Genomic DNA, 22,031 nt, shown 5'->3' with positions numbered 1-22,031 from the left:
CACAAACTCATAAAGAGACCTGAGCTAGGATGTTTGCTGCAACATTGTTAGTAATTGCAAAAATTAATAGGGGAGTGGATAAATATTTATACAGTGAAACTATTCAATGATTTAAAAGATGAAAGAAAATCTGTATTTCCCAATGTAGAGAAAAGCAGATGTCTTTTCCTAAAGTAATAAAAATGTAATCAATATGGCTTATAAAAATGAAATGTATGTGCTCATATAAAAAGAAGCTCATGTTTTAAAAAATAGCCTGAGCACTGCTTAATATAGCATCTGTTTTACCCTTGTTTCTGCTCTGCCATCATCATTATATGGGCATATCTTCAGACTAGCTTCCTAAAAGTAGCCAGATGGCTGCCCAGGACAGCATGTCTTACTCAGGTATGGTAGTATTCAGGACAAGATGAAGCCATTTATTTCTGTGCTTTCAAGAACAGAAAATCTTGCCTAGGCATATCCTAGCTGTCTGTGTTCTGCTTGCTTCATTCACGAGAATTATGTCACATTGGCCTGCAGAGTCTACTCACTAGGAAGGATAAATTCATCATGACTGCTTATACTAATTGGTATCTACATGGAGATTGGTTCTGTTTTCCCAAGGAATGGAACCTCAACAAAACTGGGGCTCTGTTAGCAAGGAATCGAGAGGAGATAGTTAATGGGTAGTCAATCACCACCTCAAAAATGACTTTTTAAAATGTAAGATGTAGGAGTTCCTGTCATGGCTCAGTAGTTAATGAACCCTACTAGCAACCATGAGGACTCGGGTTCAATCTCTCGCATCACTCAGTGGGTTAAGAATCAGGCCTTGTGGTGAGCTGTGGTGTAGGTCACAGATGTGGCTCAGATTCCACGCTGTTGTGGCTGTGGCGTAGGCCTGCAGCTACAGCTCTGATTTGACCCCTAGCCTGGAAACCTCCATATGCCATGAGTGCAGCCCTAAAAAAAAGACAAAAGGCCAAAAAAAAAGCAAGATGTAGAAAGAGATGCACAGTTTTTTGTCTTTTGAAACATTTTTAAAGCTCTGAACGCATATTAAATATTGTGTAAAGATAGTGAATTGTCAAAAGCAAAGGCAGGCACTCTGTAGAGTGGCTATCTGGTTGTCCTGTTGCACAGATAAGTTCTACAATGCACAACTTACATCCCTCAGCAGTGTGCCAGATTCTGTGGCCTTATGGTTTTCTTTAGGAAAAGAGGGAATGGAATGACATGGGAGGGAGACATCAGCCTCAGCTACACATTTTCTTTCTATTAATAAAGAAAAAAAATGGCAATATGTTAACTTTGTTAAATCTGGGAGGCAAAATAAAATCTGTTCTTTTAAATATCAAATAGTTTCAGACCCGAAGCCCAGGGTACTCTTTGTTGTGTTCAAATTCCTCTGTGTTGATTATCTGGCTTTTTGGACAAAAAGGAAAACAGTATTTCAAAGTACAAAATTGGTACATTTTAACCTGAAGCAAATATATTTACTTTGGCAAAACTGTTCAAGATTTATGAATGATGATTAAAATGATCAAAATGTTATCCTTTCATTGTTACAATTCCAAAAGGCCATTCTCCAACATGAATTCCCAGACAAATGTGAATGTGGCTTTTGGCTTTTTTTTGAATTGCTAGTTTGTTTTGGGTTATTCATTCATGTAAATCATTGGGGAACAGGTAAGCTTCTGTTTCCTTCCTAAAGTAACCCCTGCTTCTGTCCACACCCTGAAAGGTTGTATGTAGTCAGGCCCCCTGCTTAAGCTCTGGGAAATATATTCCAGCCGGTCATAAACATAGTCCCAGTTTTTCCTTTCTTATCTGGGCATTTGCGTTTGTATACATTTTGACTTCCCATGAAAAACTGTCAAGGAGGTCCCCTTCTGTCGTCATACCTATTGTATAAAGGGCTTCTACACAAATTAGAAAAAAAAAGGGATTCACATAACCTCTTGCCCATGAACCTCAGTGTCCCTCTTTCTAGGGGATTGGTAGGGACCGAGAAGAAAAATATCTTTTATTTTGGCCATTAAAGCCCCACAATGTTCGGAAAGTGGCGCAGGTCTTAAAAAGGGGCTTCTGGCTGATTATTTTCTGTCATTGATATTCAGAAAGTCCAACCAAAGATATTTCCCAACATCTGCAACTAGGCTGGTAACTCTTCATTTTGCATTCCAGAGACATGGTGCCCAAGTGCCCCTTAAGCCTTGGAAACACTGTTGTTGGAGTGAGTTGGCACAGATCCCAGAAGCTGCAGTCTCCCTTGGGCTTCTCATTTCACTACCAGCTCATTAATCCATGGCCATAAGTAGATCCTGTATTGGATCCTGTGCTAGAAGTCCAGGTTTGACAGGATCTAAGTGGGGGAGTGTCCTCCCACCCCCTCTCATTTTTATTTCCCAAAGACCAGGGAAGGGCTATTTCTAAACACTCTATCTAAAGCTATCAGCAAACTTCATTATAAATATTGTTACTCAGTGTTCTTCCTGCCACGTTGAAATGATCCTTACTGAAAAAGAGCAGACTGTTTCTAAGTCAGAAGAGGGTGCACAGAAGAAAAAGATATCTCAGAAGAAACTGAAGAAACAAAAACTTACAGCTCGGGAATAAATTTCACAGCAATAAATGCAAATAAAAGTTAAAAAAAATTGTTGACACTATCTCCAATGTCTAAATATCATATTAAAGGAAAGTCAGTTTTGAGCCATAACACAGCTCTTCCTCAATTGGTCTTACTATAAAATGAAAGGGTATCTTTTATTACTTGCACTCCAGGCACTTACAATAATATCATAAATATTATTTAAGTCTTAAGCTTGCTGCTTAAGACTTATCCATCTTTTTCTGAAACTATTTGTTTATGAATGTTACGTTATGGGTTTGCATCATTAACCTTTAGACAGGACCACAGTTTAGTGGTTTTAGAGAGCAATTTAGTGGTGGGTGTAGCTTGAATGGAGCAGGAGGATAGTATTAAAGGTCGTTTTGGAGACGAGTATAACAGTGCTATTTTTCACTTAATTCGAAAAGGATCTGAGCAGAGGAATTCTACTGTTGACTCACCTTAAATGAACCTCTTAGCTTCAGTCTCAGTTTTCACTGTAGTCAGCACAAGATTTTTATGTCTACCTATCATACCAGTGTTTTAAAGAGTACCTATAGCAAGCCCAGTGTTTCCGTGATTGCTTTGAATATGTTGAATTTTCAACTAGAATTTTCTTCACATTTCATAAAAGGAAGTATATGTGATTTAAATGTCATTTTTACTTATAGAAACACCTAGAGTGAGCATTCTTTAGGTTTTGTAGCAGAACCTTCCTCCTGGAAGCTCAAAGCACTTCATATATAAAATTTCATTTGTCTTTACCCAACTACTGTAAAATAAGTTAAGTTTTAATTATTTCCTCATGTTCCATGCAGATGATATGCTATTATTTTATACTAAGTGAAGACTTCGAAGATATTGTCTCAAAGCAGAAGAAAGGAAATCACTGTTTCTTTTCCTGAAAACATGCATTGCCATCAAGCTTTGGCAGGCCTGTGTCTGACCTTTTGTTCCTTCTATTATCTAAATACTTATTTGGCTTTAAGAAATAAGCCATGCATGTCTGGAATTATTGAATGTAACCCTCAGATTGCAATACCAGTTTATAACTAAGAAAAGGCTAAGCTTGGCCATGCTGAGGTTTTGAAAAATGGTTTCTTAGTGAAGGCATGGACCACTGTCTGCTTCATCCTCTGCTGGGTGCTTCTGCCTTAAATAGCATGTCAGTCTATAGCCTTACATTAATGTTTTGGCTAATTGTAGTCTTTATTAACAAGTATTCCACTTTCTAGCAATAAAGACCTCCCCACAAGAACATGCCTCTCTCAAAGGATCTCCTTCATCCCTCTCCAGAAGAGAAGAGGAAACACAAGAAGTGCCTGGTGAAGGGCCCCAGTTCCTTTTTCATGGATATGAAATGCCCAGAATGCTATAAAATCATCACTGTCCTTAGCCATGCACAGAGTAGTTTTGTGTGTTAGCTGCTCTGCTCTCCTCTGCCAGCCTACAGGAGAAAAAGCAAGGCTTACAGAAGGATGCTCCTTCAAACAGAAACAGCACTAAAAGCATCCTGCATCAAGATGAATGGGAAACGATCTCAATAAACACATTTTAGATTTAAAAAATCCCAAATAGTTCAGGTCACAATCTTTTATGAGGGACACAGCGACAGCAGAACAGAGAGGAAGGGTCTCCCCACTCCAATTCTTCTTTTATTCTTTTCTAGGGTCACACCTGTGGTATGAAGTTCCTGGGTTAGGGGTCAAATCAGAGCTGCAGCTGCTGGCCTTTGCCACAGCCACAGCAATGCCAGATCCAAGCTGCATCTGTGATATACACTGAAGCTTGTGGCAACACTGAATCCTTAACCCACTGTGTGAGGCCAGAGGTCAAACCTGCATCCCCAGGGCCACTATTTTGAGTTCTTAACCAACCCAGTAACATTGGCAACTCCCTCTACTCCAGTTCTATTGTCCCATCTTTATGGGATTTCATGCAGTGGTTCCCAACCTCTGGGCCCTAGATTTCGAGACGTCCTTAAAACACAAAAATAAAACCCAGAGTTATTACTAATAAAATTTGAAATCTCAGATGAATCAGATATATTCACATCATTGTTTTGGTTTGCAAGAAACTCAGCATAGTACAGAGACACTGTAATTTTATACTAACAGCTCCAACTGACTGTTTCAGGGGTCTTTGGGAAAAAAAGCAAACAGATGAATTATTACTTAATACATGTGGTGAGTTTGGTGGCAAACAGAAATCTTTTCAAACCTGAAGTCTGTGGGCTACTCCTGTCTTCATTTTGGTGTCATAATCACCTCATAGGAGAGCCCACTCCTTCACGGAATTCCAACTTTATCTTTCTTGTTCCCTTACCCAGAAATACAGAGACCTAAGAGCTTCTGCACACCAAGTACTAAGAGCACCACAAAAGTTTATTAAAAGAGGCAATTAGAAATGGGCCATTCTCATTTCTTAGAGTCACATTTATTCAACAGATATATATTAACCACCAGGCTCTGTGTGGACGTTCCCCAAAAGATCATTCTTGTCCTCATGGACATTGCAGTCTAGCAGTGGTGACAGACATTTATCAAATGATTACACAGAAGTAAAATTACGATAATGGTAAATGTTATCAAAGAGCTGAGCATGAAACCTTGTCTAGGGAATTTGAACTAGCCAGGGGGTTGTGAAAAGCTTCCCCAAGGAAGATGAACTTGAGCTGAAACTCATAGCTGAGTAGGAGTTGACTAGTCAAGATGGGAGGAAGATTCATTCTAGTAATCATTTATTTAAATCTTCAGAAGGAAGTTCAGTAAATAGTAGGACTATAAAGTAGTCAATTTGGTGGCAAGACTAGAGAGACCATGGAAAGTGGGAATTGAGACTGAAAATGTAATGTTCAAAGTTCCACCATGAAAGACCTCTTTGGAATTTTGCTTTACCTTAAAATGGGAAAATATTGAAGGAGGGTGAGTAGTACATGTTACATGATCAAACCTGTGTGTTGGTTTTTTTAAATATCACTTTAGCTACAAGATGGAGAAAAGACCAGAGGTGGAAAAGAGGAACCAACTAGGATTCTATGTATAGTTCAGGGATCATGGTGGATGGGCCTCTTACAGAGTTAATAAAAAATGGAAATAGGAAAAATCAAGAAATTTAAGAATTTCCCACAAACTTTTAGGTATCCTCAGTTATCCTTCACTTTGTATAATCTTTGCATGTCTCCCAGGAGATTCTTCTTAGTTTCCCATTTTCCACGAGAGGAACTCTCAGCCTCAAGGTGGATCCTACCTTCACGTGATATATCTGTCTTTCACTGCGGTTTATGCTTCATGGTCCCTGATATGGGCTACTTGCTTTATTATTAAGTTAGCCTGAGCTACTGCTTTCTAGGCACAGCCTACAAACTGTCACCATGAGCATGATGAGTATAGCTCTAATGCCAACAGTAGTTATCTTCTTCCATGCCAGTCTGGTCCTTAGACATGGAAGCTGTTATAAAATGGAAAGCCATGATTCAACTGACAAGGGCTTAATCTCTAAAATATATAAGAATCTTATACAACTCAACAGCAAAACAAACAAACAAACAAACAAACAAACAAAAAAACACAATGGAAAAATGGGCAAAAGACCTGAATAGACTGTTCTCCAAGGAAGATATACAAATGGCCAAAAAGCACATGAAAAAAAATGCTCAACATTCCTGATTATTAGAGAAATGCAAATCAAAACTACCTCTTCAAATCAAAGATACCACTTCAAATCAAAGACACCACTGCAAATCAAAGATACCACTTCACACCAGTCAGAATGGCTATCATCAATAAGTCCACAAATAGCAAATGCTGGAGGGGGTATGGAGAAAAGGGAAGCCCCCTGCACTGCTGGTGGGAATGTAAGCTGGTACAACCACTATGGAGAACAGTATGGAGATACCTTAGAAAAGTATACATAGAACTACCATATGACCCAGCAATCCCACTCTTCAGCATATATCCAGACAAAACTTTCTGGTATGGTATGATATGGTATATATACACAATGGAATACTAATCAGCCATAAAAAACAGAACAAAATAATGTCATTTGCAGCAACGTGGATGGAACTAGAGACTCTCGTACTAAGTGAAGTCAGAAAGATAAAGACAAATACCATATTATATTACTTATATCTGGAATGTAATATATAGCACAAATGAACCTTTCCACATAAAAGAAAATCATGGACTTGGAGAATAGACTGTGGTTCCCTGGGGAAAGGCAAGGGAGTGGGATGGATTGGGAGCTTGTGGTTAATAGATGCAAACTATTGCTTTTGGAATGGATTAGCAATGAGATCCTGCTGTGTAGCACTGAGAACTATGTCTAGTCACTTATGACGGAGTATGACAATGTGAGAAAAAAGAATGTATACATATATGTGTAACTGGTTCACCATGCTGTACAGTAGAAAAAATTTTATAGGGAAAATGGCAATAAAAAATTAAAAATAAAATAAAATAAAATGTAAAGGCTCAGCTTTGTTCACCTAACTACCAGTGTTTCTTATTCATTCTCTATTTAATGATATCAGGGCTCTTTGATTTAGAACTTGGAGAGAAGGAAGATCAATTTGAACAAAATAGTTGCCTACATTCTTACCTCTGACTTCTCTCAGGACCACTCTATGATGCTGGCTGAGGTTGTGCAACAGCATGACCTTCATCTTATATTTGTTTTGATGTATTATGTTCAACAAGTGCTTCGTACTTGTCTATGGCATGAAATAATCAAAAATAAGTATCTAGTCTGATTTGCCCATTTAGAGTTAAATATAAACTAAAATTGTAAAGAAAAATTATATTACAAAATCTAATGAAAAATTCAGCAACAAAGGAAAAGGGAAGAAATTTGCTTGAAAATAGAACCAAGACAGGATGAGAAAGAAATTGAAAGAGGTTTTGGTGGGAAGGTGGCATGGGAAAAATGAGTTGATCCTTATTCTGGCAGGATAGAGAAAAGGCTGGCATTGCTGTGTAATATGATGGACACAGCGTGGCTATGAATGTCCCAGCTGGTTTCATTCCATCTCCTGAGGCTGCTGTGACTGCCCCAAATTTCTTGAAGTTTGAGCTTCTTGTTTGAAAATCAGTCTAGACATTTTATTCTCAGACTTTCCAGAGGAAACTTACTTGGTAACACAACCAGCATATCAACTCGAGAACCTACATTGCTCTCACCTCATAACAGACATTTAGTCAAAGTCCAAGACAATTCAAAGGAATAAGGAACTATCTCCACTTTGTAAGAAAGTAAATACTCCCCGAAAGTCCATTACTTTTAAGTTGTTAAAAAGAAAAAAGAGAACTTTAATACAAACTTTTAACTTCTTATTTAAATGCTAATATATGGAGTTCCCATCATGGTGCAGCGGAAACGAATCCGACTAGGAACCATGAGGTTGCGGGTTCTATCTCCGGCCTCGCTCAGATAGTTAAGGATCCAGCATTGCCATGAGCTGTGGTGTAGGTCACAAACTCAGCATGGATCTGGCATTGCTGTGGCTGTGGTGTAGGCCAGCGGCTATAGCTCCAATTAGATCCCTAGCCCGGGAACCTCTACATGCCGTGGGTGTGGCCCTAAAAAACAAAAAGACAAAAAAAAAAAAAAAAGATATTTTTTATATTAAAAAATAAATAATATAAAAAATAGGGCACAGAGAACTCTACCCAATATTCAGTGATAATCCATGTGAATCTGAATCTGAAAGAGAATGGATATATGTACACATATAACAATCACTTTGTTGTACAGTAGAAATTATGCAACATTGTAAACCAACTGTACTTCAACAAAACTTTAAAAAATGAAAAAAATAAAAACAAAGAATGTCAGAATTTTCACCTTTGCTGTCATTTCTTAACATATTTACCTATTTTAATATTTTAGACAAAAACGTCTTGGATTCCAAATAAAACTTGAAGATGTGGTGAAGAAAGGACTCACAATGAAGATAAAGAGGTCAAGTTTGAATTCTACCTATGTCATCTGGGACTAGCTACTTAATCTCTGGGTGCCCATTCCTTCATTTAAAAAAGTAACAATGTTTGATCTAGAAGAACTTCTATTTAGGATACTCATTGATTCTATTTAGGATTAATAGCTGAGAGTTATCCTTTTTATATACTAGATCTGGTAGTGAATAATAAGCTTTTTTTTTTTTAATGGAGAAGCAAGATATTGTTAAATTTATTAAACAAGGAGACTAGACTGAGGTGGTTCTAATGCCATGGTGGCCTATGTAAGCCAAAAAAACTAAGCCTGTAAATGCTTAAAGGTTACAAAATCATAACCTAAGGACAAGCAATCACAAACTATAAACTAGACTTTAAGCTATAGCCAATCCAATCATCTTTCTTTGCTTCTGTACATTCTCTATAGTTCTTTCCCCTGGCTCCTGTCAGCAAAGCACTTCTAACAACCTCTGGTTTGGTACTTCCTTATTGGAACCGGTTTTTGTTCAAATAAACTCTTGAAATTTTTTGCATACATCAGTTTATCTTTTAACAATATTCAAGGCCAATTTGGATTCTGTGTTGTCTTGAAAAGTATTGTAAGCAAATACTACAATGATATGAACTAGAGATATTACAAATTTAATTTTTGATTTGCATTTCTTGTGGGAAATTAATACAGAATAATTACTGACTTTCTTGCTTTGAATAATAAAAGAGCTCAAATGAGCAAAGCATATTATAAATATTTTTGCCAGACTTACTTTTTGCCAGACTTATCTATAAAAATAAATGGAGGCCCTTTATGCAAGTCATAGAATTTGTACTTTTTTCATTGAAGTAAAGGATATAAGGTATTTGGGAGATATAATTCTTTCAATATATGCAACGATGCTTAGAGCATATTTTGTTGGGAGCTTAGTTGATGGTAATGAGCACAACAGGCATGGTCCCCGCTGCCACAGAGCTTACGGTACAGTCATTTCTATTCTCTGCACATCCACTACCTTACTTTTTGGTAGAACTCAAAGACACAGAACATAAACCACAGAGATATTAGGAAAGTTTCTACATGCTCCAAAGTAAGCTTATGAAATGTCTTAATAAAAATTCAAGTCCAGTAGTACAACATGTGGACTCCATTGTGCTGTCACCTGGTCTCACAGGGGTGGTTTAGTGGAGATACATGGAGATGCAGGAGTCCCCAACGGGGTCCCTGTTAAAACATATGGCTCTTCTACAAGTAAATAGTCTGAATTATTTGTATCATTTTACAAAACTGGAAGGACCAATAATGCATAGCTTATCCCAATGTCTGTACAAAGAGAATTGGCCAGGAAAGAGCTCCAAAAAGAGTAGTACATTGCTGTTGGTGGCATAATCTAAGTCATCAGTGTTTGACTGCTACTGAATTATTTTGTTATATAATTAACTAAATACCTTAAATAGTTTTTGTCTGACCTTCTGTCTTTCTCTACCACATAGAGTTACCAGATTGAGCAAATAAAGTTAAAGGATGCCCAGTTCAATTTGAATTTCAAATAAACAGCAAAGATGTTTTTTAGGATAAGCATGTCCCATGCAATATCTGGGTCATACTTATATTAAAATTTAGAATGAACTGGGCATCCAGTATTTTGTCTAGCAAGCTACCACCACAAGCTGCCTCTCTACCATGGCTTGTGTGAATAACATACTACATACATATTTTACTACATACAAGAACGTTGACTCTTGTTTCAAGTATGGAGAAATCCCCTCTCTAAAGATTACCAGGCATGACAAATACCAAATCTGTCAGAAAATATTTCATTAAATCCTTTCTTGAGGTAAGGGGATGACCTAGGTGGCCTCTGGGAATCTCATTCAGCCTCATATTTTTGAGTCTCTATATCAAATGATGATCAAATAATAAGCTCACTGAAGCTTCATGAAGGCAGGGATGTTATGCGTTTTCTCAGTGTCTGGAATACTATGTCATAGAGGTGTTGATCACAGTAGAAATCTGTTATGCCAAAAATTCGAAATAAAGGAAAACTTGAGCAAGCGTTTGCTTTCAAATATGGACCCAGTGGCAGAAGGCCCCGCAGAGCCTTTATAGCTACATTATTACATTCCTGTCTGAAGCTGCATCCCAAGATAATACATGAAGATTTCTAGAAGGCCTAAGATTCTCTGGAGGGATTGAGCCAAACCAGAAGGCTTTTTTTTTTTTCCTTCCTAGGTGCCATGTAGGGACTCCCAAAAGTTATTGTGACTCTTAAATACTTTTATGGCCCCTCTGGGACACCTGGGTATTTTCTTAATCCATAGTGTGAGGCTTTTTAGAGCACTTAGAGATTTAAATTAAGGTTTACAAAGTAGACCTTGTTTATGACTAAGGAAAGATATTTTGACCTCAAAAACTTCAAATGGAACAATCCAAAAAGAGAATAAAACTAATTAATTTACATTTAATTTGGCCTTCGCTCAGCTATTGGAGAAAATTTTGAAGCTTTCCAGAAGTGGTTTTAAAAAGATCCCCAAGAGAGAAAGACTTAGAATTTCAATAATACTTTCTGTTTTCAACTCCCTCCAAATAGAAATTTAAAAGTAGGGAGAAAATATAGACGTCCTCTCACATGGTCCTTTAGGCAGTAATTCCTATTTCAAAGAGAAGGCCTCTACTTTTTAATTGTTATTCAAGGAGGGGTTCCTCTTGGTTTGAAATTAGGTGGCAGATTTCTACCAGAAATTATTATCGCTCTCTCTCTTTCTCATATATGGAGGTAGGAGGGCACACACAGGGTGGGGTGAAAGTGAGATTTGAATGTTTTCATCATAAAGCACATGTCCTCTGATGTACTTTTCCCCTGACATTACCTGAAACATTTAATATATGTTGAGCACTTAAAATGAGAATGAGGCATTGAAAGTACTCAAATTCATTAAAAAAAGAACACAAAATGGTATTTTCCAGAGACAGAAGGGAGTGGGAAATGAGGAATTTTTATTTAATGGGTATAAATAGGGTTTCAGCTTTGTAAGATGAAAAAGTTCTGGAAGTTCCATTGCACAACAGCATGAATATACTCAATACTACTGAACTGTACTCTTAAAAATGCTTAAGGTGGCAAGTGGCAAGTTTTGTGCTATGTGTTTCATAGCACAATTAAGAAAAATGACAAAAAATCAAAATATGTTAATCATTATGAATCGTAGCATGATTGGGAGTGAAACCTAAGTTTTTATGTACAATTTAGATATGTATTTTTTAAATTATATATGAAGTACTTTCACCAAAATTACATCACATTTTGCACTGCATAAGACATAAAAGATACAAAAACAAATGATACAAAAACTAAAGATACAAAACCAAACGAGATCTCTTTTTGAGTATTTAGCAGTGAGGAGAAGAATATAAATTCATTGTTAGGAAAAAAATGATCCCTAAAAACCTAAAAACCTTAAGTTATGTTTTCCTGTTTATTATATAATCATTTGCAGACATGTTAGGTCAGTCATTCATGGGAACATTTGCTCAGTTTCTGTTACATAAAATCAAAGACTTTTTTTCTCATATAGCTGTCAATGGAGTAGGAAAGATAAAATATCAATAACTTTTTGTTCAAAACTTTCTACTTTAAATTATATTTTCACATTTCCTTGGGGGAAATATTTAATTTTGCTTCACTTCAGTTTTGTCATTAATAGTATTGTTGTCTTGCTTAAGTGAAGAGATGTGCATATGTAGGCATGTGCATGTGTGTTCATAGATTACCACAATGCCTGGCTTGCTGAAAACTCTTGGCTAATATTGACTATTATTGTCATTTATTTCTTCATTTGACTATTACCTCCACTCTGGGAATGAGAGGAGAACTCTGAGCTTCAGAGAGAGTAGGAGCTTTTCCAGAATCACATAGCCTGGAGCTTCTAGAATCATATAGCCCTTTACTTTTGTCTTCTGACTTCAGGTTTCTTTCATTTTATTAAACTTTCTCCAGAAGTTTCCAAATTGAAGAAAGACATGGGTCACCAAATCAAAGTGTGTCTGAATAGAAAGCAGGATTTTTTAAAATCACAGACCTAGACATACCTGGATATATTTTAATAAAACTTCAAAACTTCAAGGATAAAGAGAAAATCTTAAAAGTGACCATGGAGAAAAGATTGTCTACAACTGGAGTAATCATTAGACTGACTTCATATTTCTCAGCAGAAACAGTAGAGGCCAGTACAATTCAAAGAAACATCTTCAAAATGCTGAGAGATAATAGCTTACTTCAAAACTAAGTGATCAGCTTGACGTTTTTTTCAATAGTGAGAACAAAACAAACGCATATTGAAATATTCAAGAGTTTTCAAAGTTTACCACAAACAAATCCATAATTCAAAAGACAATGCTTAAAAAGCTTCTTCAGCAAGGAAAACAATAAACTTACAAGGAAGGAAAGAAGTAGCAAAATCAAAGGTTTACCTTAGATTCTACTAAATGTATTGATTAATATAATTATTTTTAAAATATTGAATTACCTTCTTCAGTTTTAAAAGGATAACACAAAGGCTTTGCAAAAATTAAAATATAGTGGAATTTTTCATCGATACTTAAAGTGATTTAAGGTCCATATATTGGATAGGAAGCTAAAATAATCATCTTTGTTAGAAAAAGTGATATTTAATTAATATATTAAAAAGGTAAAGATAGTAATAGAAAAATAAATAAAATCGACAAAACAAAGACTATTTATTTTAACAAAAGAAAGTAGACTGACGTGATCAATGTGAGAGAAAGAACATCAAAAATAATAATGGAAAAAGGGAATGGGAATGGTAAAAAGGGAAACAATTATATTTCAAGGGAGTTTTTTTTTCACTATCATAAAAACATTATGAAGACATTTATGCCAGTAAATTTGTAGATTTTGATGAAATTTACAACTTTCCAAAGATAAGTTAACAATATTGCCTGAGGAAGATATAATAATCATCAAGTAAATTTAATGTTATACAAACTTATCTAAAAAATAGTAAAGCTTCTAGAAACAAATAATGCAAACTATATTAAATGTTCCAGAGAATAGCTAATGAAGGGAAGCTACCCAGCCAGTTTTATGATGCAAATACATCTTTATACCCAAAGCAGAGGGAATAATAAAAAAAATTCAGTAAATTTCAGGAGTTATTCCTGACCATTTATCTACAGTAAACCACACTTATATGTGAAATTTCAGAAGTGTTCCAATTAAACTCAGGGACAAAATAAGGATGCCCAAGACTCCCTCTAACCAGCATTGCACTGGAAATACAAGGCAAACAATAAGTTTTTAAAAAGTAAGAGGTATAACAAGTACAAAAACCAGTAAAATTATCTTTTTTGAGAAAATACTGGTATTATAAATTTCAAGAACATTTAAAATTGGGACTAATGAGAATCTCAGCAAAATTACTAAATATGGATCAACGTATAAAAAAATCAATAGTATCCCTACATATGAACAATCACTAATGAGTAAAACAATGGGAATAAAACTCTGAATAATTAAAAAACATTAAAGCACCTTCTAATAAACCTAGCAAAATTGCATAGTAAGCTTTTGATGGAGAAAACAATCAATTTGAATATTTTATAGCACTAAATAAACAGAAAATTATGCTATGATAATAGATGAAAGACCTAATATCCAAAAGATGCTAGTAACTCTAATTCACCCTAAATTTTTTAATCCAATTTCAACTATAATCCTGGAAAGAATTTATGTGCATGTTTAATGGAACTTGCCAAGCTTATTCTGAAATTCTTATAAATGAGTAAAAATTCAAGACCAAGTAAGAAATTTAGAAGAAAAATAAGAAAAAAAGAGAATATCATGATGTTTTAATGCTGGAGTAATTAAAATAGTGTAGAGCAAGAACCAAAATAACAAAGTGCTAGAAAAGAGAGGCCAGAAACAGATTCATATACATTGATGTATGAGAGAAGTGATATTATAAATCAGAGAAAAGAGTGAATTTTTCTAAAACAGTTTTAGAACTGGGTATCCAAATAAAAAACAATCAATTCTAAATATTTGAATGCCCTAAATTATGAAAAGCAAAACTTTAAAACTTTTAAAAGAAAATACAGAATATGTTTCTGATCTTGAGGTTGAAGGAGATATAAGACTGAAAATGCAAAATTTATTAAGTAAAAATTATGATATATTTGTCTACATTACAATGAAAACTTTCTATTTAATGAAATACCACAAACAGAGTTAAAGGAAGCCAGAGTAGGAATTTATATTTGCATAGGATTTTACCAATAAAGATTTTATATTTAGAATATATAAATATTTACAAATAAATAAGATAAAAAATAACCCAATATGAACAAAGAGCAATATACATGAGCAAGATATTCAAGTAAAGGAATATTCAAATAGTCAATAACACAGAGGTTAAAAATGCCCCAAACCACAAATAATTAGAGAAATGAAAGTTAAAACCATGTTCAAATTACAGCTACCTAACTTTTTAAACTCAGCAGACAAAAATTTTAGTCTGGCGATACTTTAGGCTTATAAAAGTTAAGGCGTCGCAGGGATTCTCATACATTGACAGTGAGCACAGAAATTCGCATGGCTATTTTGGAGGGAAATTTAGCAAGATTTAGCAAAGTTTAATATGCTGTATTATTTTTTCTATTGCTCTGTAACAAATTACTAAACTTCGCAGCTTAAAACAATGTAAATTTGTTAGCTTACAGTTCTGGAGGTCAGAAGTCTGTACTGGGTCTCACAGGGCTAAAGTCAAGGTATCTCTCTGCTGGCCTGCCTTTCTCTCCAGAGGCTTTAGGAGAGAATTCATTTTCCAGCTTCTGGAGGCATCCATTCCTCAGCTCATGGCTCCCTTCCCCCTTCTTCAAAACCAGCAATGGCTGGTTGAATTCTTTTCAGGTGGTAGCCTTCGACACTCTCTTTTGCCTCCTCTTCTGATTTCAAGGATTCATGTGATTAGATTAGGCCCTCCTGAGTAAGCCAAGACAATCTCCCCTTCTGAAGATCCTCAACCTTAATCACACTTGTGAAGTCCCTTTTGCTGTGTAAGGTAACATATTCCTGGGTTCCGAGGGTATCTTTAGGGTAGCCATTATCCTACCCATCACATGTACATGTACTCCTTGAACAAGCTTTTTTTTTTTTTTAATTTTAAATTTTTATTTTTTCCATTATAGTTTGTTTACTGTGTTCTGTCAAATTTCTACTGTATGTGACCCAGTCACACATACATATATACATTCTTTTTCTCACATTATTCTCCATCATGCTCCATCATAACTGAATAGATATAGTTCCCCAGTGCTATAGAGCATAATCTCACTGCTTATTCATTCCAAAGGCAGGAGTTTGCATCTATTAACCCCAGATTCCCAGACAATCCCCCTCCCTCCCCCTGCCCCTTGGCAACCACAGGTCTTGAACAAGCAATTTTACCTCAGAGGATTAAGAAGACTGCTGCAAATGAGCTCAAAGAGATATTCAAAAATACATTCATTGGAACATTACGTATATTATGAAGGATTTTTAAAATTGTACTTATTAATAGGAGAATGAAGAAATACTATTGGTGCATCCATACAATGGAATACTGGATAAGGCTAAGACAATATTAAAGACATTATATTGAACAACATAAAGATACAGAATTATATATGTGTGAGTATATGTGTGGATGTATATGGATAAATAGAAGGATTGATAGATTAATAAATTGATAGATGATAGAGAAGATAACTTGAATTGGCATAATAAACTCAAAATTTGGCACAATGGTTATCTCTGAGAATTGAGGGGAAGAGAAAGACAAGCAAAAGCATAATGTTTATATGTTAAACCTAGGTAGGTGTATGTGTTTTCCTTAAAATAGTCTCTGGAGTTGTTTATGCTTTAAAGTATTTCACAGTAAGAATTTGTAGGTTTTGGTCTAATGGCACTGTCGAAGGCATCCCATGGAAGACACAAAGACTAAGAAGAGGAAAACACAAGTCAAGATTAGTTGATACTGCTAAAATACACTAGACTGAAAATCAAGAGACTTGAGTGTTAGTCGGCTCTATCACTATCTAGCTCTATGGCTAAGCAAATTACTAAACACAATCAGATTTTGGTTATCCACATAAAGTGAGGACATAGAATCAAAACATTCTAGGTCTGATGTAACCACAGGATAGTATCCAATGACTTTTATGTACAATAAGATATTTCGGATATTAACATGTGGGTGGTTTGACAAAGTACATCTTCTTGAAATTGGTGATCATGTCTACAGAACTTGAACACACACACAGAAGTATAGACACTTCATAATCTTTGATTTGGCTTAAAACCACTCCCTGCCAGTCTTTTGGGGTTAAAAGATGGCTCCAGAGCTGGGATAGAAGAGAGTAGCTATTAAACCCAAGGAGGGATAAACCATTGAGATGGGATTGAACTTGGAGCCCTCTCATTTGTGGCCCTCACAGAAGCAAGCTTAGTTTTTCATTCATATAATCTCCTTAGGGAACATGCTCAGTGGTAAGCTATCAAACAGTACATCTCTAGGACACGATTTCCCAAAAGAAACCTATTAATGCCATAGAGTTATAGTAACTGCCTGTCCTAATTTAGAAACAGACAGTGTTAGACTATGGGATAAGTCTTTCCTGGAAAAAAAAATAAAATATGGTTATTCAAATCCCAGTATTGCTGAGTGATCTCCTTGCCTATTCCAGAATGGCCCCCGGACTGAAAAAAGAATTCCCTTCACAGATGGTCAGCCACCTCACAAATGCTTCTTTTGTCCTATGTACAAAATCAACTCAAAAGACCGCCCAGATTTTATACCTTGATTCATTTCTTCGGACACTATTTGGCATATGTTTGCAAGCAATGTCTTCTTCAATAAGAAAAAACCACTTACTTCTGATGACATGAATTCTTGAGAAGGACTCTGACTAGGACATACATTGCCCAAGGCAGGAGGCTGGGCTCATTGGCTGTCTTTTGAGCAGCCCTGCTTTTATGTCCTAGTTACTCAACTTTGAGCACTGCCAAAAGTTATCTCAAGCCAAGTTTTTCTGGACAAAAACACTCAGAACTCTTGCTTGCTTCAAGCCAGTAGAAGACTCCAGCCGGATATTGGACCTGTCAAGTAACTTTAATAACCAAAAGAAGAACATATTAGATTTTTTGCTTTCATTCTCTATAGTGCTGAGGCCACATTCTTATAAGACATCCCTATGTGGAATTTTTATATTTTGATTTAAAGTTTCTGCTTGTTTTATTGCTTCTATTCATATGATGATGTATCAGAACACAATTTGCAATCATATATGTATTCCTGAAGACCCACAGAAGTAACTGCTTTGTGTTTATATCACAATTCTCTGTTTCAGGAGAGAGTATTCCAGATGTTGTATGGCCCTCTCCACTTTCTTGTCACTGCATTCTATTTCCAGTCATTTCCCCACATGCCTTAAGAATTTGACCTCAGGCTCATGGTTTTCTTCTCCAGCTCATTGACTATTCATGTGGACAAGTTACTACACCCTGATATCTTTAACAATAACTTTCTCCATCTGTTACATTCTAGAACATGCCGCCACACAAATTACTCACTTCCTTCACAATCCCTAATCTTTTTAGTTTACTCATATGTGAACATTATACTACCCTTTTTTGGGTTCACAAGTTCATTCACTCTTCCATTTTTATCTTCTTATGACATTTTATCTCCCTTTACAGGTCATATTGCATCCTCCAGAATATCAGTAATTATTCTGATAAAAACCATTGATTTTTTTTTTTTTTTTTTTTTTGCTTTGCTTTTCTCAGAAAAACTGATCTATATAAACTCAACCATCTGCTTTGGATGATAGGTCTCACTAAAAAATTGGAATAATAAACCTTGTCGTTTTCTCTGATCAACTTGCTTTCCTACTTTCTCCAAAAATTATTTCAAACTTTCTTTTCTACCATCAAATATCTACTTCTCTCTCAACCTCAAATCTTATCTACTTAATTTAACTAATGATATTACCATTTACTTCACAGAGGGAGAGAAAAATCCACCCTAAAAGAATCAACTAAATTCTGATAATCTAACATACAAACTCCCCTGTATCTCTTGCATCTTTTCCTTCCATGTATGCTATCATAGGAGGAGGGGGCCATGCAGCATGAAGTGCTTCTTCAATCTGGACTCTGGGCACCTATGTGCTCCTGATTACTCTGGAACATTTACTTCCTCTACTTTCCCTTGAATCACCAATCTTTCACTTTACATAAGATCTTTCTCATCACCATGGCCTAGTCTTTCAATCACTCTGCATTTTAGTAAGTTCCAAAATATATATTTATTCATTTGAATTTCCTTCTCTGTGAAAGTTATATTCATATAGTTACTTTACTTACTTTCTATGGAATCATCCCTTCCTTACTGATTTGTAGGATTCATTTATGGATTCCAGATATAAACACTTTGCCAGCTAAATACTGCACTAAGTGTTCTTGGTTTGTAGCTTGCCTTTTAGATTTGTTTTTGTCATATAGAAGTTTTCACTTTACTGTTATCAAATTTAACATGATTTTCTTTTGTGGTTTATGCATTTTTATCTTTTATAAAACTCTGCTGAGACAATGAAATATATTTCAATATTTTCTTCTAGAAAATTCAGTTTTATATTTTATATTACATCTTTAATTCACATGGATTTTTTTCAAGGGTGTAGTGTAAACTAAGAACCAAATTTTATTTTTTATTACAGACAATTATCCAAGTAATATTTATTCAACTACCCAACTTCATCCAGAAGTTTGAAAAAGAAACCTTATCATCTACCAGATCTAAATATTTGTATCTACTTCTGCCCCTTATTTTCTGTACCATGGATTGATTTCCAATTCAGGCATCAATATCACACCAATTTTATTATTATATTGTTATAGCTTTTTTATATATCTTGATATCACATAGGATGTTTTCTTCCACTATATCTTTCTCAAAACTCTCTTTTACTTTTGTTGGCTACTTGTGTTTTGATTTGAATTTTAGCTATCAATTTGTAAACTCATGAGAAATTTTTATTTTTTTAAGAATTGCACTGAATTTATAGATTAATTTTGGGTTAATTGACTTTTTAAATATTATTGATTCATTGCCATAAACATGCTATAGAGTTTTCATTTATTTGGTTCTTCTTTTACATATTTCAAGAATAAACATTATATTTTATTATCAAAGTAAATAAAAATATAAATTATTCAAATAAAAATACAAAGAGGAAAAAAAAGAGAAATGGAAAAGAACATTTAAAATCTGTGGCAATAAAATTGAGCAGTTTAACAACATGTAACTGATCCCAGAAGAAGGAAAGTAAATGGCGTAGAAGAAATATTTGGAGAGATTATACCTAGATTTTTCCAAAATTGATAAAAGATAGTAACCTATATATATACATTCTAGAACCTCAGCAAACCACATAGGATAAACACAAAGTAAGTCATACTTAAGAAGATCTTAGTTAAAATTCTGAACACTAAGGATTAAGTGAAATTCATAAAAGCAGTCAGAAAAAAAGACTGACAATTCATTTACACCCAGGGAAACAAGAAGATTGATGGCTTATTGCAGGAAAAATATGTGTTCTGAAAGTACTGAAAGAAAACAACAACAACAAAAAAAACCTGTTAAACTAGAATTCTATCTTCAATGCAAATATGCTTCATAAACAAAGGCAAATTAAAGAAATTTTAGAGACATCAAAGTTAAAAAGCTAAAAAATGTTTCTCCAACAGTTCTGCACTACAGAATAAATAATTCAGGTTAAAGAAAATAGTACCATAGGAAGCCCAAATTTATGAGAAGCAATAAAAAGCACTGAAGAATAAGTTAGTGAGGGAGTTCCTATCATGACTCAGTGATAATGAACCTGACTAGTACCCAAGAGAATTCTGGTTCAATCCCTGGTTTTGCTCAGTGGGTTAAGGATCTGGTGTTGCCATGAGCTGTGATTTAAGTTGCCAACGCAGTTTTTGGATCCCGTGTTGCTGTGGTTGCAGTATAGGCCACATATGGGAACTTCCGTATACCACAGATGCATAAAAGACAAAGAAAAAAAAAAGAATAATTTAATGAGAGTAAATATGAAATAACATTTATACACACACATACAGTTATATACACCCATTTTATATTTGCATTCTCAACTCTCTGATGGGCTTTGAAATACTATGATTTTGTAGCTTAATCAATTTGCTAAAGTGTTAGCTAAGTAAAACTTTTTTTTGGTTTTCAATAAATATAGCAGAGAACTTCCTTTATTCAAAAAGAACAAATTCATTCTCAACCAGAATGTGCATTATATAAAGTTTTTTAAGGGAAAATTTTATTATACAATGTAAATAATATACTATTGTTTCTTTTTGGTTTCTCTATTTTGAACCTTAGAAAATATTAGATTCAGCTTTCCTTTAGCAGTTAATCTTTGCTAACTCTGATTTGAAGTGATGACCGGTACCGAAATTTCAAAAATCTTCTCAATTTCCTCCCAATCCCAGTAACTCAAAGCTATAATTTCTTGGTTCCATATTTTTATGGTTAGGTCAATTTCTTTGCTTAGTTAGTTAATATTAACAGGTTTTTACTGGAAGTTTGTCTTTTTCTTGCAAAACCATTTTTCTTGCAAAACCATTTTTTTTTTCCTAATGAAGGAATATAGTGAATTTGGTTCTCAAAATGCATGGGGAAATAAATATGGACCCACCACAGAGTCATGAAAGGACAAAGGAGTTTTAGGATTTTCTTAAAAATATGTTTCCAACAATCTTAAGATTATTTCTACTTTTTGTTTTTGTTTTTGTTTTCCTTCTTAATGAAATTATTTATTTTTTAAAAAAAACACACAGGCATTGCTTTCTTCTGTTCCATAATACAAATTTTTCTTGAATGGTTGTTTCATGGCATTGACACGAAGAATTCTTATGTTTTGAATCCAATAGGACATGTAATATATGGGTTTTACTAAAGGCATGTTCTGCTATTGCACTGGAGTCGGAGACTATGAATTTGAAATCATGACTATCTTTACCAAGAATTCTTCAACTACTAGCAGATTTACACCCATATAGTTGGTAGAGCTTCATCAAATCATCATAAAATAAGATAATTATCAATCAGTATTGATTTTATTTCTCTTTTGCCAAATCTAAGACAGGAATTTGGCATCTGGATCACTTAAAAGAATATTTGTTTCTTCAAGAGCTTCTGCTGAAGTGTTAACCTATATTCAGCACCTGGTACTGGTAGTATACCTGGCTTTCTAGACATTGCTGCTCTCTGTCCCAAAATTTGTCTGACCTATAACCTCATCTACTCTATTCCTGGTTATAACACCCTCTGAGCATGAACTATCTTTATCTATCCACGTCAGTGCTCTCCCATTCTAGGGCAGAGCAGAGACCAGAACTGAGACTAATCCTAAT

General features: G+C 34.9%; 1 long non-coding RNA gene and 1 pseudogene across 1 annotated transcript in view; one reads left to right on the top strand and one right to left on the bottom strand.

The window, feature by feature from the left end:
- Positions 1 to 22,031, bottom strand: part of LOC110256225 (uncharacterized) — a 686,264-nt gene that overhangs the window by 299,335 nt on the left and 364,898 nt on the right. The gene's annotated exons all lie outside the window — the stretch shown is intronic.
- LOC100525958 (small ribosomal subunit protein eS27 pseudogene) lies at positions 3,853 to 4,099 on the top strand (annotated as a pseudogene).

The sequence above is a fragment of the Sus scrofa genome, chromosome 13 (genome assembly GCF_054392235.1).
Source record: "Sus scrofa isolate SSC_HxYL_T2T_F1_AM1 chromosome 13, Sscrofa_HxYL_maternal_Yorkshire_Landrace_v2.0, whole genome shotgun sequence".
Taxonomy (NCBI): Eukaryota; Metazoa; Chordata; class Mammalia; order Artiodactyla; family Suidae; genus Sus; species Sus scrofa.
The sequence above is the reverse complement of the archived record's forward strand: the minus strand, read 5'-3'. Positions and strand labels throughout refer to the sequence as shown.